Source organism: Thunnus maccoyii, chromosome 13 (genome assembly GCF_910596095.1).
Source record: "Thunnus maccoyii chromosome 13, fThuMac1.1, whole genome shotgun sequence".
Classification (NCBI taxonomy): Eukaryota; Metazoa; Chordata; class Actinopteri; order Scombriformes; family Scombridae; genus Thunnus; species Thunnus maccoyii.
Window position 1 is genome coordinate 2,531,639 of NC_056545.1, and position 14,314 is coordinate 2,545,952.

Genomic DNA, 14,314 nt, shown 5'->3' on the forward strand with positions numbered 1-14,314 from the left:
TCTTACCTGTAATGTTTGTGATCATGGGAGGGGTTGTTGTTGGATCAATACACAGAGTGTTATTGGCTGAAAACACCCACTGTGATATGTTTGTCCCGTCGAGTAAGGTGAAGTTGATGAATATGAAGTCTACGGACAAACAAACAGATCAACTGTGACTAATGTACAGTGTAATAATTAATTATCAAGTTGATTTCTAGTTATGTTCTGTCTCACCACACGTAGGTATCTTCATTTCTTTCGAGACATTACTGACGTGATTCCCGACCGAGCAGACCAGTAGTCCTGAGACGTCTTGTTTCAGAGTGATGTTGTTGGTCTCTTTATTTCCAGAGAGGAGCTGAGCGTCTGTCAGTGTGTGTCCATCCAGAGTCCAGCTGTACTGAGGACTGTCCCCTCCCTCAGAGGAGCAGGACACCCTCATCTCTCTCTGGGACAAACACTCAGATTCCAGCAGGACAGAGGACACAGGAACTGAGAGAAACACACCCACATGACTTTTTAATGTGGCTTTAAACATACTCAGTGTTTACAATGTGAATTCATATACAGAAGTACAGACTAAAATGTTTCAGGAAATGCAACACTATACTGTACTTGTGTGGCAGACTTTGAGTGTTTCATGTGAAATGATTGTTTGGAAGGTAAAATATAGAAAGAGTATTTGTTCAGTAGTATGTGTATTTATGTAAGTGTATTTACCTAGTGTAATTTTCCAAAATCATTTGTTGGTTTATTGTGATTAATACAAATTGAATTATAAGATTAATGATAGCGAATCTAGTTATTTACCTTGAAAAGACAACTGAAGAGTCCGTTGTTCTAATTGCTGTCCATTTGAATCAAAGGTTTTAAGGGTATATTCAGCGCCATCAGTCCTGCTCAGGTTATTTATCCTAAATGTTCCATTACTGGGAGAAAAGATGGATCTGTCCTTCATCTCATTAGACACAATCTTATCCTTTCTCCCATGAAGTATTGTTGTGGTTTTGTCTTTGTTCCATTGGTATCTAAATATTTCTGAGGTGCTGTTCATCAGCTGGAGCACCACAGTTCCTCCCAGAGCTCCATAACACTGAGCTCCATCCTGTCTGCCATCACAGTGGGTTTCAACACCTGCAAAAATAGAAAAATACATTTAAAAAAAAGTTATTATCACAATGTGGTCATTCCATTTCTACTAAATTAATGACTAGGACAATGTACTATACCAGTGCAAATATTCATGTTTTAAAACAGAAACGTTAAAGGGTACATATTATGTTTTTTGTGATTTTCTGTTATTTTCATACTGTTATGATGTTGGATATCTGTGTTAAACATGGTCCCAGTTCTAAAACTTGAGGTTAATGTACGAAAAATAATCCCTGTTAATATTCAGGTCTTCAGCCTGCTCTGAACGCTTCATTTGTTGCATTTTTTTATGGTCGTGTCAAGATGGCGACCCTAGAAGGCTTTCAGGTTGTAACAACATCAAACCATTTACTGGCAGTCAACCGCAGCTCTAAACTATCACTAAACTATGTGTTGTGCATCATACTCACTAATGAACAGGGTATGCACGTGAAACTAATCCCTGAAATCCTAGTTGTCAGTTGATTCTTCTTTGTTAAAAGTTTTTATTTGGTCAAAGCTGTTTTCTAGCCTGGAACAGTATTTAAGCTGCATCAGTTAGGATGATGTCAAACTGTACTTATTGACTAAAAGTGATCTTGTGGCTGCATAAAATCATCAATAATGATTTCTAATTGAACACAAAACATCTTATTTGCACAACATCAAATCCAATACTAATATGTCAGATAGTGAAACAGCTCACCATGAGGGACTCCGAATAGTATCAGCAACAGTCCAACCACAGCTTCCATGTCTCCTCACTGTTCAGCCTCTGTTGACCCAGTCAGCAGCTTTCAGACAAACTTCTTTACTTTATTCAATAGAAAACATGAACATCATACACTGAACAGCCTGAAATGTCTTCTGTTAGAGATCAACCTCAGATTAGAAGGTATAAAAACTGTATTGAATTCAGCTACAGGTTTTATAGGTGGAGAGGGGGAAAGGAAGTGAATTTAACATGGTCACTACTTACAGGAAAGAAAACAAGACACCATCATCTTCTCAAGAAATTTATGTTGTCATGACTTCCTCATCTCCTTCTTTCTTGTACTACTCAACAGTCACAGACATATAATGAATCCTATGACAAACAAAACTCTGATACTATACTTTACACTAACATTACATTTCATTTGGCAGACGATGAAGTACAATCCAAGCCACAGGTGACATGTCATGATGTCATGCAGTACCAACCTAGCAGCTGTTGTCTGCTGTATTTCAGTTCCCTTCCATGATGCTAAAAAGACATCAGGACAACTGAAAACATAAGATAAACTGCAAAACAAGTGATTGATCAGTCTTTTGATACACAGAAAAACATTTACTGATTCAATAAATGAGGCCGTATTCTACCATCAAACTGGGATTTTAGAATGACAGCTGGTAGTTCAACATGTAAACTGTCTATTTGTGCTCATGGGGAAAAGATTAAAGGCCAGTTTAACACAACTATGTCTCTGGATCATCATGTTTGCATCAGTCATCTATGATCTAGGAGACTCCAGTTGGAGACCCGGTTGGTGGACTTCCTTCGGAAGGTAGTTTATTCATCAACACTTATTGTAACACTTTCATTTTCTAAAATTAAAAGCATAATAAAAAAACAAAAACATGATTTTTAAGGCTCTTTCCACTTTTATTCAAATACAAATACAAATAATTTTGCTGCCTCAAAAAAATATAGATACAAATACAAATACTGGGCTTTCTGCACATCCCTAGTAGATATATATCTACTGTATTTCTATTAGTTCTTGTTGGGAATATAAGTTTAAAGTGCAGTGAACATTTCCAAAGGAGAGCTGGGTTGGAGCTGAGAGCTCCAATCCCTTAAAAAATGATATTGAGTTGTTTTAAGAGATGAAAGCACTCTTTCAAGTTCTGAGGAGCAGTGATCCAGTTTCCACAGATTTGCAATTACAGCTTACAGTATGTAATCGCTGCTATGAATGTGTTCTGTGTTCTAACATTTATCCCACATTCACCTGCACAATAGTAATTAACTAAAACATCAATTTAATTCAAACTTCTGGTTAATACAGGACAACTGTCACATCTTGCCTGGACTTAAGGTGTTTTTTTGGTGTTATGTTGTGTTCTGTATGGTCTCCTGGTTTTGCACGTTTGTTTAGTCCCTCGGTTCATCACTGCATCATTGGTTTGTTGGGTTGTGTGCTTGGGTTTGTGTTTGTGGGTGGTTTTGGATGGGTTAGTGTAGATGGCATTCAGTTTGTTTTCTGGGTTTTTGTTCTGTTTCCCTTGTGTGTTCATGTACTCCTCCACACCTGCCCTGCATTTGGACTCGTTAGCCCTGCCCTGCTGTCTTCCCCACACCTGCCCTGTGTTAGCCTCGTCAGCCCTGCCCCGCTCTGTCCTCAGCCAATCAGCTCCCTGTATGTTCATTCCCCTCTCGAGTTCTCCACCCATCTCCCCACCTGCACCTCATCTCCTTGTTAGTTCAGTTTCTTTAAGTTCTGGTTTTCTGTTCAGTCTTTGTTGGATCGTTTTGTGTTGTTCCTTCTGCGAGTTCTGTTCAGCCCTGTTTACCTGTCCGTGACCGTCCACTATTAAAAGAGTTTTTCGTCATATCTGCATTCCGGCCTCTGCGTTTGGGTCCACTCCTGCATCTCCTGAGCCCTGACAGAACGATCCAACCAGAAATGGACCCAGCAGAGACAAACTGTTTTCGGGGGACCCGTCTGGCACTGGGGGGACCTCGATCAGCCAGACGGGCCTCCAAGCTTGCCAACCACCAGCACTGCCATTCGGCTTCCACTCCGGACATTCCAGCTCAGATGACTTTGCTTGAGTACTTTTATTATCAGGCATCTAAGACTGCTAGCAAGGAGCCAGCTAGCCGGCAGCCTGCCACTCCTGAGCCAGCACCAACCCAAAACCCCTACCTGGGCACCCGCTTGGCTCTGGGAGGCCCTCGGAGCGCCAACCAGAGGTCCAGTCGTCAACGCAGACGACCACACCGTTCCTTGGGTCACCTTGCCACCTGGCCTGTCCTCTCCAGTGCCTCAGAGTCTTTGCTACCCTCTGTCCCTGCTGGCGTGCAGCAACCCTCTGTCCCTGCTGGCGTGCAGCAACCCTCTGTCCCTGCTGGGCCAGCACAGCTATCCCTTGTTCCGGAGCTGCGCCAGCCCCCCGTGCCAGAGTCTGCAGCATCCCCTGTGGCGTCGCCGCCAGAGTCTGCAGCAGCACCCTCTTCTTCAGCGGCTCCGCCAGAGTCTGCAGCAGCACTCTCTTCTTCAGCGGCTCCGCCAGAGTCTGCAGCAGCATCCTCTTCTTCAGCGGCTCCGCCAGAGTCTGCAGCAGCATCCTCTTCTTCAGCGGCTCCGCCAGAGTCTGCAGCAGCATCCTCTTCTTCAGCGGCTCCGCCGCCAGAGTCTGCAGCAGCATCCTCTTCTTCAGCGGCTCCGCCGCCAGAGTCTGCAGCAGCATCCTCTTCTTCAGCGGCTCCGCCGCCAGAGTCTGCAGCAGCATCCTCTTCTTCAGCGGCTCCGCCGCCAGAGTCTGCAGCAGCATCCTCTTCTTCAGCGGCTCCGCCGCCAGAGTCTGCAGCAGCATCCTCTTCTTCAGCGGCTCCGCCGCCAGAGTCTGCAGCAGCATCCTCTTCTTCAGCGGCTCCGCCGCCAGAGTCTGCAGCAGCATCCTCTTCTTCAGCGGCTCCGCCGCCAGAGTCTGCAGCAGCATCCTCTTCTTCAGCGGCTCCGCCGCCAGAGTCTGCAGCAGCATCCTCTTCTTCAGCGGCTCCGCCGCCAGAGTCTGCAGCAGCATCCTCTTCTTCAGCGGCTCCGCCGCCAGAGTCTGCAGCAGCATCCTCTTCTTCAGCGGCTCCGCCGCCAGAGTCTGCAGCAGCATCCTCTTCTTCAGCGGCTCCGCCGCCAGAGTCTGCTGCAGCATCCTCTTCTTCAGCGGCTCCGCCGCCAGAGTCTGCTGCAGCATCCTCTTCTTCAGCGGCTCCGCCGCCAGAGCCTGCAGCATCCCCAGTGGCGTCGCCGCCAGAGCCTGCAGCATCCCCAGTGGCGTCGCCGCCAGAGCCTGCAGCATCCCCAGTGGCGTCGCCGCCAGAGCCTGCAGCATCCCCTGTGGCGTCGCCGCCAGATCCGCCCCCCGAGTCTGCAGCAGCATCCCCTTCTTCAGCGGCTCCGCCCAGCCCTCGCCTTCGCCGCCGGCCTCCAGCCCGGCCTCCAGAGGGGCCCCGCCTTCGCCCTCGCCGCCGGCCCGCAGCCCGGCCTCCAGAGGGGCCCCGCCTTCGCCCTCGCCGCCGGCCCGCAGCCCGGCCTCCAGAGGGGCCCCGCCTTCGCCTTCGCCGCCGGCCCACAGCCCGGCCTCCAGAGGGGCCCCGCCTTCGCCTTCGCCGCCGGCCCGCAGCCCGGCCTCCAGAGGGGCCCCGCCTTCGCCTTCGCCGCCGGCCCGCAGCCCGGCCTCCAGAGGGGCCCCGCCTTCGCCTTCGCCGCCGGCCTCCTGCCCGGCCTCCAGAGGGGCCCCGCCTTCGCCTTCGCCGCCGGCCTCCTGAAGGGTTTCGCCATTGCCTCTGGCCTGCAGTCCAACTTCCAGAGGGTTTCTGCCTTCGCTGCCAGCCTGCAGCCCAAACACCAGAGAAGCTCTTCACATCCGGCCGCCCTCCAGAGCATCTTCTGCCATCTGTTCTGCAACCCGGTCGCCCTCCCGAGCGAATTCACCTATCTGTCCAGCCCCCTGGCCGTCCACCTGGACTCTTATGCTCTGCCCCTGTCTGGCCATCTGCCTGTGCACCATCTTCCTGGTTCCCCATGTCCTGGCCCTTCCTGAGCACGACCTCCTTTGCTCCCTGCATTCTGGCTATCTACCCCTGCGCCACTTCCCTAGCTACCTGCTCTTTCATGGCCTATGGACTGTCAGTTTTGGCCTCCTCCTCCCCCCGTCTTGCGTCGGCCGTCCATCCTGTGTCCCTTGGTGGTGTTTGTGGGACGTCTGGGATCCGTCCCTTAAGGGGGGGGGTTCTGTCACATCTTGCCTGGACTTAAGGTGTTTTTTTGGTGTTATGTTGTGTTCTGTATGGTCTCCTGGTTTTGCACGTTTGTTTAGTCCCTCGGTTCATCACTGCATCATTGGTTTGTTGGGTTGTGTGCTTGGGTTTGTGTTTGTGGGTGGTTTTGGATGGGTTAGTGTAGATGGCATTCAGTTTGTTTTCTGGGTTTTTGTTCTGTTTCATTTGTGTGTTCATGTACTCCTCCACACCTGCCCTGCATTTGGACTCGTTAGCCCTGCCCTGCTGTCTTCCCCACACCTGCCCTGTGTTAGCCTCGTCAGCCCTGCCCCGCTCTGTCCTCAGCCAATCAGCTCCCTGTATGTTCATTCCCCTCTCGAGTTCTCCACCCATCTCCCCACCTGCACCTCATCTCCTTGTTAGTTCAGTTTCTTTAAGTTCTGGTTTTCTGTTCAGTCTTTGTTGGATCGTTTTGTGTTGTTCCTTCTGCGAGTTCTGTTCAGCCCTGTTTACCTGTCCGTGACCGTCCACTATTAAAAGAGTTTTTCGTCATATCTGCATTCCGGCCTCTGCGTTTGGGTCCACTCCTGCATCTCCTGAGCCCTGACAGACAACAAGCAATTTAAGTCAGCAACCTAATTCATATAAATATTCAGAATGTGGATTTGTTTCTCCTCCAGATTTGAAAGTTGGAGCTTAAATAACTCAAACTCTGAATTATTCAAATAATGAAATAGTTAAAAGTTGTTCAGTGTTACTATGGTTGAGTAATATGGATATCTATCTTTTAGTTTTGTAAGGTACTTTGTTAACTGGAATCCACAAACACACACATAGGAAGTGCATCAAGCAAAATATAGGAAATATAACTTTCTGGTGTTAACTGATAAACACATCTATTTCTGTTAAGAAACTGACAAGTTGTTGCATCACATTTAGTTTTAAACTATCCCTTCATTTGACTCTCTCACTTCTCCAGACAGAAACAGAAACAGAAAAACTATATATAATAATGTATAATAAGGCGTTCATCCTAAAATAATGTATAACAAAAATGATATAATAATGTAATTAGTAATGAAAAGACTACATGTTAACTCCATCTACAAATTCACCCCATGAAGTAACTTTAATTTAAGAGTAAGCAGGACAACACAACTCGTTCATATGTCTTGTTGCATCCTTTAACTGACACAAATGGTTTCAACACCCTGTAATAAATAAAGCTAATAAAGTAGTCTTAAAAAATCAATTGCAAATGATTAAACAATTTTGCAAGAATGAAATGTCATGCCTAAGAAAAAGCAGAAGTGTTCATGTAATGGAAACAAATTCAGAGACCAGTCATTACATGCAAACTTATCTTTGGTCTTCTAGAGAGCTGAGGGAAGAGGTGTGACCAAATATGAGATTAAGTCCCAACACACACCACACAGCACAAAACCTTTGATAAACCAATGTAAGAGCACACTGTGCACTGTGACGTTTCTGTGTTTTAACAATCAATTAAATGTAAATATGCTTATGAATTAAAAAAGAGTTAAAACAAGGATGTATTACATCATGTAAAGATAAAAAAGAGGATAAAAATCAAGGAATACTTGAAAATATATATATATTTTTGAAAAAAATATTAAATATTATACAAAAGATTAGCCACAGTGTGATTCAAATGATGCACCTGAATGTTTGAGCTCCTTTGGCAGGTTTTCATACTGATGCCAGTCATAACCCAGGAGTACATTACAAGTGATGAATGATAATATATGTCTTTGTAAAACCGCTGAACACTGTGTATCACCTGCTTTCATGGACCTTAGCGTACACACATTCATCTTCTGTTGGTTTAACAGTTTTCCGAGGTCACCATGAAAACTTGACTTGGCCGTACTCCGCCTCCATCTCTGCCGTCTGATGCATCTGCCTCCGTTGCTGCTGCACGATCTTCACATTAGCATAGGTCGGTTCTTGCTCATCTTCCTCTTCTGTAGAGTGGAAGCAGGAACACATAAAACGCTGCATAACTACACATACTCAGTGATAACAGTGTATTGTTAAGGAAATTCTTTGACATTTTGGGCGGTCGACATGAAAAGACTAATAGCACTCTCCTGTTTGTACATTAAATATGAAGCAATAGCCAGGAGACAGTAGCTCAGCTTAGCACAAAGACTGGAAACGGCTAGTCAGACTCTGTCAAAAAGGTTAAAAGTCCTCCCACCTCTAAAGTTCACTAATTAACAAGATATAACATGAATAACTGAACTTTAGAGGTGCTGGTAGGTGGATTTTTATACCTTCGTAGGGAGCCAGGCTTGCTGTTTCCCCTTGTTTCTAGTCTTTGTGCTAAGCTAAGCTAACTGGCTGTTAACTTCACATTTAAAAAACATATAAGAGTGGTATTGATCTTCTCCTCTAACTCTGAGAAAGAAAGCAAATCAGTGTCTCAAAATGTCAAACTATTCCTTTAATCTATAAGGAGACAAAAAGCAATCATCTTTGAATGCAGTGATGAAAAAAGAAACTTTGTACCTTTAGGTTTGTTGTTTTAGATACAAACTTCATTTGAACTTTAAATGAGTCATGAGACTTTGACCTACAAATCTTGAATTTACATGTGTTTTCTATCCTTTACTGTTCGGGGCATGGCACAGTCCAAGGGCTTCTGTCACAAGCATGTAGATGTTGTCAGACCTGATGACAGGTCTGACAACTTTACCTGACTTTATAAGAAGAAGAAGAAGAAAGAAACAAACACACGAAATACAATAGGGGCGAAAGGGGCGGAGACCCTCTTGTATCTGTTCTCTTTCTTTCTTTCTTTCTTTCTCTCTTTATTATCTCGCCACTTCAGACCTAAATTTGACCCCCTAAACATGCTCAAAAACTCACCAAAAACTCACGCACACCAGGTCTGGTGAAAAATTTGATAAAATGTAAAAATGAACCCCCCAAAATTCCAAAATGTGCCCAAGAGCACCACCTATGTAACGAATATGGCCGCCATGACCCATAGGAATGTCGTAGAGTGATCGAACCAAAACTCAATTATTCGACTCATCAAGACCTACAAATCATACACTGACACCCCTGACCTCAATCCGACAGGAAGTCCGCAATACACACATGAAACTATGACTTTTCCCCAATTTTGGACCCCGAATAAGCGCTATCTCCTCCTAGGGCCTTAATGGTATTGGCTTCAAAGTTTATACATGATTTATCACACTGTGCTGAACAAAAGTTATTAAAAACTTTGTAATAACTCGAACGGTTTAGATCTAGTAAGCCCTGAAAGTTAAAGTGCGACATCACACCTTACAATGTAAACCAATGGGGAGGCAATCTCTGGGCATGGACTTTGTGCCAAACTGGGGCGTCTGGCATCTAAACTATAAGTCAGACCACTTTCAAACCTGTATCAATGGATTCGCGATGAAAATTCCAACTACAATATGATTTTTAATTTTTTTGTTATTATCATTTATTTTACAATAATTATGAGTCTTATATGTATAATTCAGTAGTGGGGATGACCTATGATGGGAAGGGAAAAAATGGAGTGAGAGTGACAGTTTAGTGATAAAGTGCTGTAGAAAAATAAAATCAAAACTAAATTTTGTAGCTCTGTACTGCAGTTTTTCCTTTATTAGGGCCCGAGCACCTAGCGGTTCGCTCACACTCTCCATTCAAATATATGAGTATTTTTCTGTGGCCAGCTGCAGTTACTTATTGTCTCTACACATCTGACAGCAGTGTTCAATACTTACTTTTTTGTCGAGAAGTACATGTGTTCCTAAATGAAAAAAATTAGGAGCACACATAGAAATTTAGGAGCACACTGAAAAATGTTCAAGTAACTGTTAATTAAAGACAACAATTTATCACATACATATTTAAATGCTTTGTGTGTGTGTATGTAAATCAAAATGTATGTTCTCTTTAGGGGTGCTTGATTATGGCAAAAAGCATAATCACAATTATTTTTTGCTCAATATTGACATCACGGTTATTTAACACGATTACTTTTTGACTATCGTTTTTGGCGATTGCCGATATATGCACATATTTTTACCCACTTGGCTGAGGAAACTATTACACATGCAAGCATAGATTGTACTAAGTATGATCAAAAAGGACAATATATGAGGGAAGAACTCAGGAAGACTGGAGTTCCAGAGCTCAGCATTAAAACTTTAATGAACCTGCCAAGTGGGTGGAGCAGCAGTTTTTTCTTTTTGAGTTTATTAGACAGACAGGATTTATGTGTAGGATTTAATATTTGGTTTACAGTCCAAAGCAGAGGGTGGCGGTAATGTGCCTAATATGCTATAATTTAGCTATCATTGAAGTGTGTGGCTGTGGCATGGCGTTGAGTTTTGATGTTTCGCCATGACAGAGGAAATTGCTGTAACTTCAGTGCAAATGCTCCAGTCTGCCCCAAACTTTGCATGTTTGATAAGAGTCCTGGCCTGAACACGTCTACATGACAATATTCAGTAGTGATGCAAACTGGCTGAATAGTGCCCCCTACGAAATAGCAGCAACGCAGCCCCAGCAGCGGGCAATATAGTGGACAAAGGAAGTGATGTTTATCTCCTTCTTGCACTGTCTGAAAACAGCCCGGGTCTGAAGACATCTACATGCCCGTGACAGAAGCCTTCGACTGCACCGCGGCCCGGCGTGCATGGAGGCGCGAAGGCCCGTTCAGCACTGCTTGCAGCTTTAATTTTTTTTTGTTTTTTTTTTGTCACCTCTGCACTGTAAATATTTTTGCCACTCAGTAACTCTTGTTTGGGAGCTTGGTGTGAATAAAAAATCACCGCACTGAAGTTTTTTCGTCGTCTGTGCCATCATTGGTCCCTCTTTGAAAGCGAACCCACGACAGCCAGAAACAATACTTACAGAATTGATCACTTCCGGGCTGATCAATACAGTTTACTGCTTGTTTATGAGCAATAAAACAAAGTGATGCTTTTTCTGACAGCTGACTTTTACGTAGCTAAATGTTCCTTGTTTCTTAATTCAGACATGACAGAAGATTTACAGAAAGATACAATGCTTGTACGATATTTGTCACCTGGTGAACAAGAGGGATCAGAGAGAGAAAAGCAATTATTTAAAATATAATGTGAATAATATGATAATTATAATGATAATAAATTGATTCTTGTCCACAGGAAGACGAGTTAAAAGAGATTGTACAGAGTTCACAAGTACATCCTGTCTGCCCTGCACTGATGGAACCTACATGAATGTGTTTTTCTCTTGAAATGTTCATTGACTGATGACTGTCTGGCTGAGCTACACTCTGTGATGTCTTTTTAAATGTAAAAGATGTTTCTGCTCTTTAGGATGAGACCATCAGGACAGGAACTTGTACACTTTCTGACCCTGCAGAGTAAATGTGATCTAGAATCCAGTTTACAATCCAGGTTGGATTCTAGCACATTGTCTTTGCAGTGATGAGAAATAAAACAAGTCCAAGTTTGATTTCCTGAACTTTACTACAGACTGAAAATATCCTCTAAGAACTGCTTGTCTACAGTCTGCATCATTATTTCACATAGATGTTATTAAATGTTGTAGGACGACTGTTGGATGTTGTGAAACTATTGAAAGTTATTGTGTTGATTAGTTTTCTTGTTAAAATGATCTAATGATCCCTGTAGATGATTCAAACCAAACATACAGAAGTGAATGTGGAAGTATTTTTATTTTGGATTTACAGGAGCAACAGCTGTGAGTTATATTGTTCCCTTTAAAATGGAGGCTAGAGGGATCGGCCCTGTGAGTACTGACACAGGGGAAGATAGAAATAAAAGCAACTTTAAATAGAGATTCATCCTCTAAACCAGTAAATGTTACAAACCTGTGAAAACATGTTGGATGAAAACTAAATGTATCTGCTGAAGAGTCTTGATACTAAGAGCTCATTAATCATCAACATTTATTGACTTATAATTCACCCAGACTTGTAAAATGTACTAATTAGTGTTCATGTATTATGGTTGTGATTGTGCACCACAGTGATTCATCAGACTCATAAAGAGCTACAAGGTCCTAAGAATTTTGATTTCTGATGATATACATGTAATAATGTACAGTATGAGTGTGTATATAAGTTCTTTTTACACGTTTGTTTTGTACTGAACATACTTTGTTAAATTATGTTTAAAAGATGTGTATATATGTATAAAAAGTGTATTTTGTGTTCATTTCAATGTTTTAAAAAGACATTAAAGTCTTGAATCATGGACTGCAGCCTGTCAGCCTTCACTTGGTTTAAAATAGATGGAGTCCAGTAAAAGTCAAAAGTCTCTAAGAAGAAATAATCAAGTAAAGTATCAGAACCTAAAAACTGAAAGTTAATGTGAGTAAATGTGCTCAGTTACTTTCTAACTCAGACTCTGACTGTTGTGTTTGGTCTCTTTAAAGAAAACAGGTCAAAGACAGTGAATTCTGGTTATTATGAGGGTTCACATATGGAAAGAGTCAAAGTGCCGCCAGGTTATGTTTCTCCAGATAGAGATACCAAGTGGGTTTTAATTCAAATGTATTAAAACAAGACAACACACAAACTCTGAGACCAAACCTCCACAGTGGTTCACATAGTTCAGAATCAGCTTCAAATATAAAAACATGAAGTGGTTTAATATTCAGTTTGAAGTGTATTTAGTCATTTTTCAGCATGATGTTCAGGTAACTGTTAATCAGCCCTTCAGGGACGTTTCTGGATGTTTTGGTTCTCTAGACGAGACGTTCACTGGCACCTCTGAGGGAATCAATCTTTTCATTAGAATATTTTATAACAACTGTAATAATTTTATGATACTTTATTTTGATTTGTCTTTATGTGGCCTATTTGGAGGCTCCACAGTTCACTGATTCACAAAGCTGCCTCACTTATAACTCAATACAAACATGCTTGTTATATTCAGAAAATATTAATCAAGTAATATATGTTTAAAATGAAATTAAAGCTAATGATCAAGTCAAACTCCTTTAAAGTAAACTCAGAGTCTTCAGTCGCTGCCGTCATAAATATGTTTACAACAAATCAAACTTTAAAGTTGGACAGTTTCAATCAGATCCATCCACATTTTCTACCTGCTTCCTCCTGACTGATAATTGGCTGGAGTCTGAAAATGTCTGGCAACATCCTTCAAAATAAATGTAATGAGCACAAAGAAAAAAAAACTGACAGAAACAAGCAACACAGAATGAAACAGGATTCCTGCTCTTTGCCAGTGTTTCAACAGACGGTGCTGCTCAGAGCTCAGATCAAAATAATAAAGTATCATAAAATTATTATAGTTGTTAGAAAATATACTAATGAAAAGATTGATTCCCCCAGAGGTGCCAGTGGACGTCTCGTCTAGAGCATCAAAAACCAGTCTGCTTCCCGTTTCAACCTACAAAACTGGGTGTTTTTAGCGAGACGTCGGGTCGTTTGCAGCTATTTTCATTTTATTTTTTATTTCATTTTAACCCAAACCATGATCTTTGGACCCTCAGTGTTCTTCAGAACATCTTTAATTTCAGGATGTAGATCATTTGTCATTATTTGTCTATCTTCTGTTAAACTCATTGACCAGTGCTCGGTGGGAGGGCTGACTGTATTTCCTTGTTCTCTCTTTCACTGCCGTCAGTCTGCAGCAGGTGTGGCTACTGACAACAGCCATCCAGGACTCTTGTCTTTTCGTTTAGATATAGTTTTCAGACTCTTTAATATTTACTTATTGTGAGCATCTATTTGGTGTAGAAAGTTTCTAATTTGCTGGATGATTACCTCTATTATCAGCTTCTCCTCCTGCTGACTGATGATATTTACCTGCAGAAGTCCTTTGATTTTTGTTCTGAATATTTTGTTTAAAAAAAAACTGAACTAAAGGGCTCAAGACTACATGAAGCAAGGTGGTAACGTGTGACATCATGTCTTCGTCGTTGCTGTTTCTGGTAAGTGCCGCAGATTAGTTGAACTTGTCTGGTTCTGATTCTGAAATCTAAACGTCATTTCAGTTAAACGCGGTTCATGAAGGTTATTTCTCAACGGTTTATTCTTGGTGTGTTTCGCTGCTTTCACGGTACAATAATGTGTTCGAGTAAAGGAGTAAAGTTACACCACATGTGACGGACAGTGTTGTCTGATGTTCATGAAGGTACCAAACTAACATTTATCACTCAAAATCAACTAGTTTCAACTGTCATGCG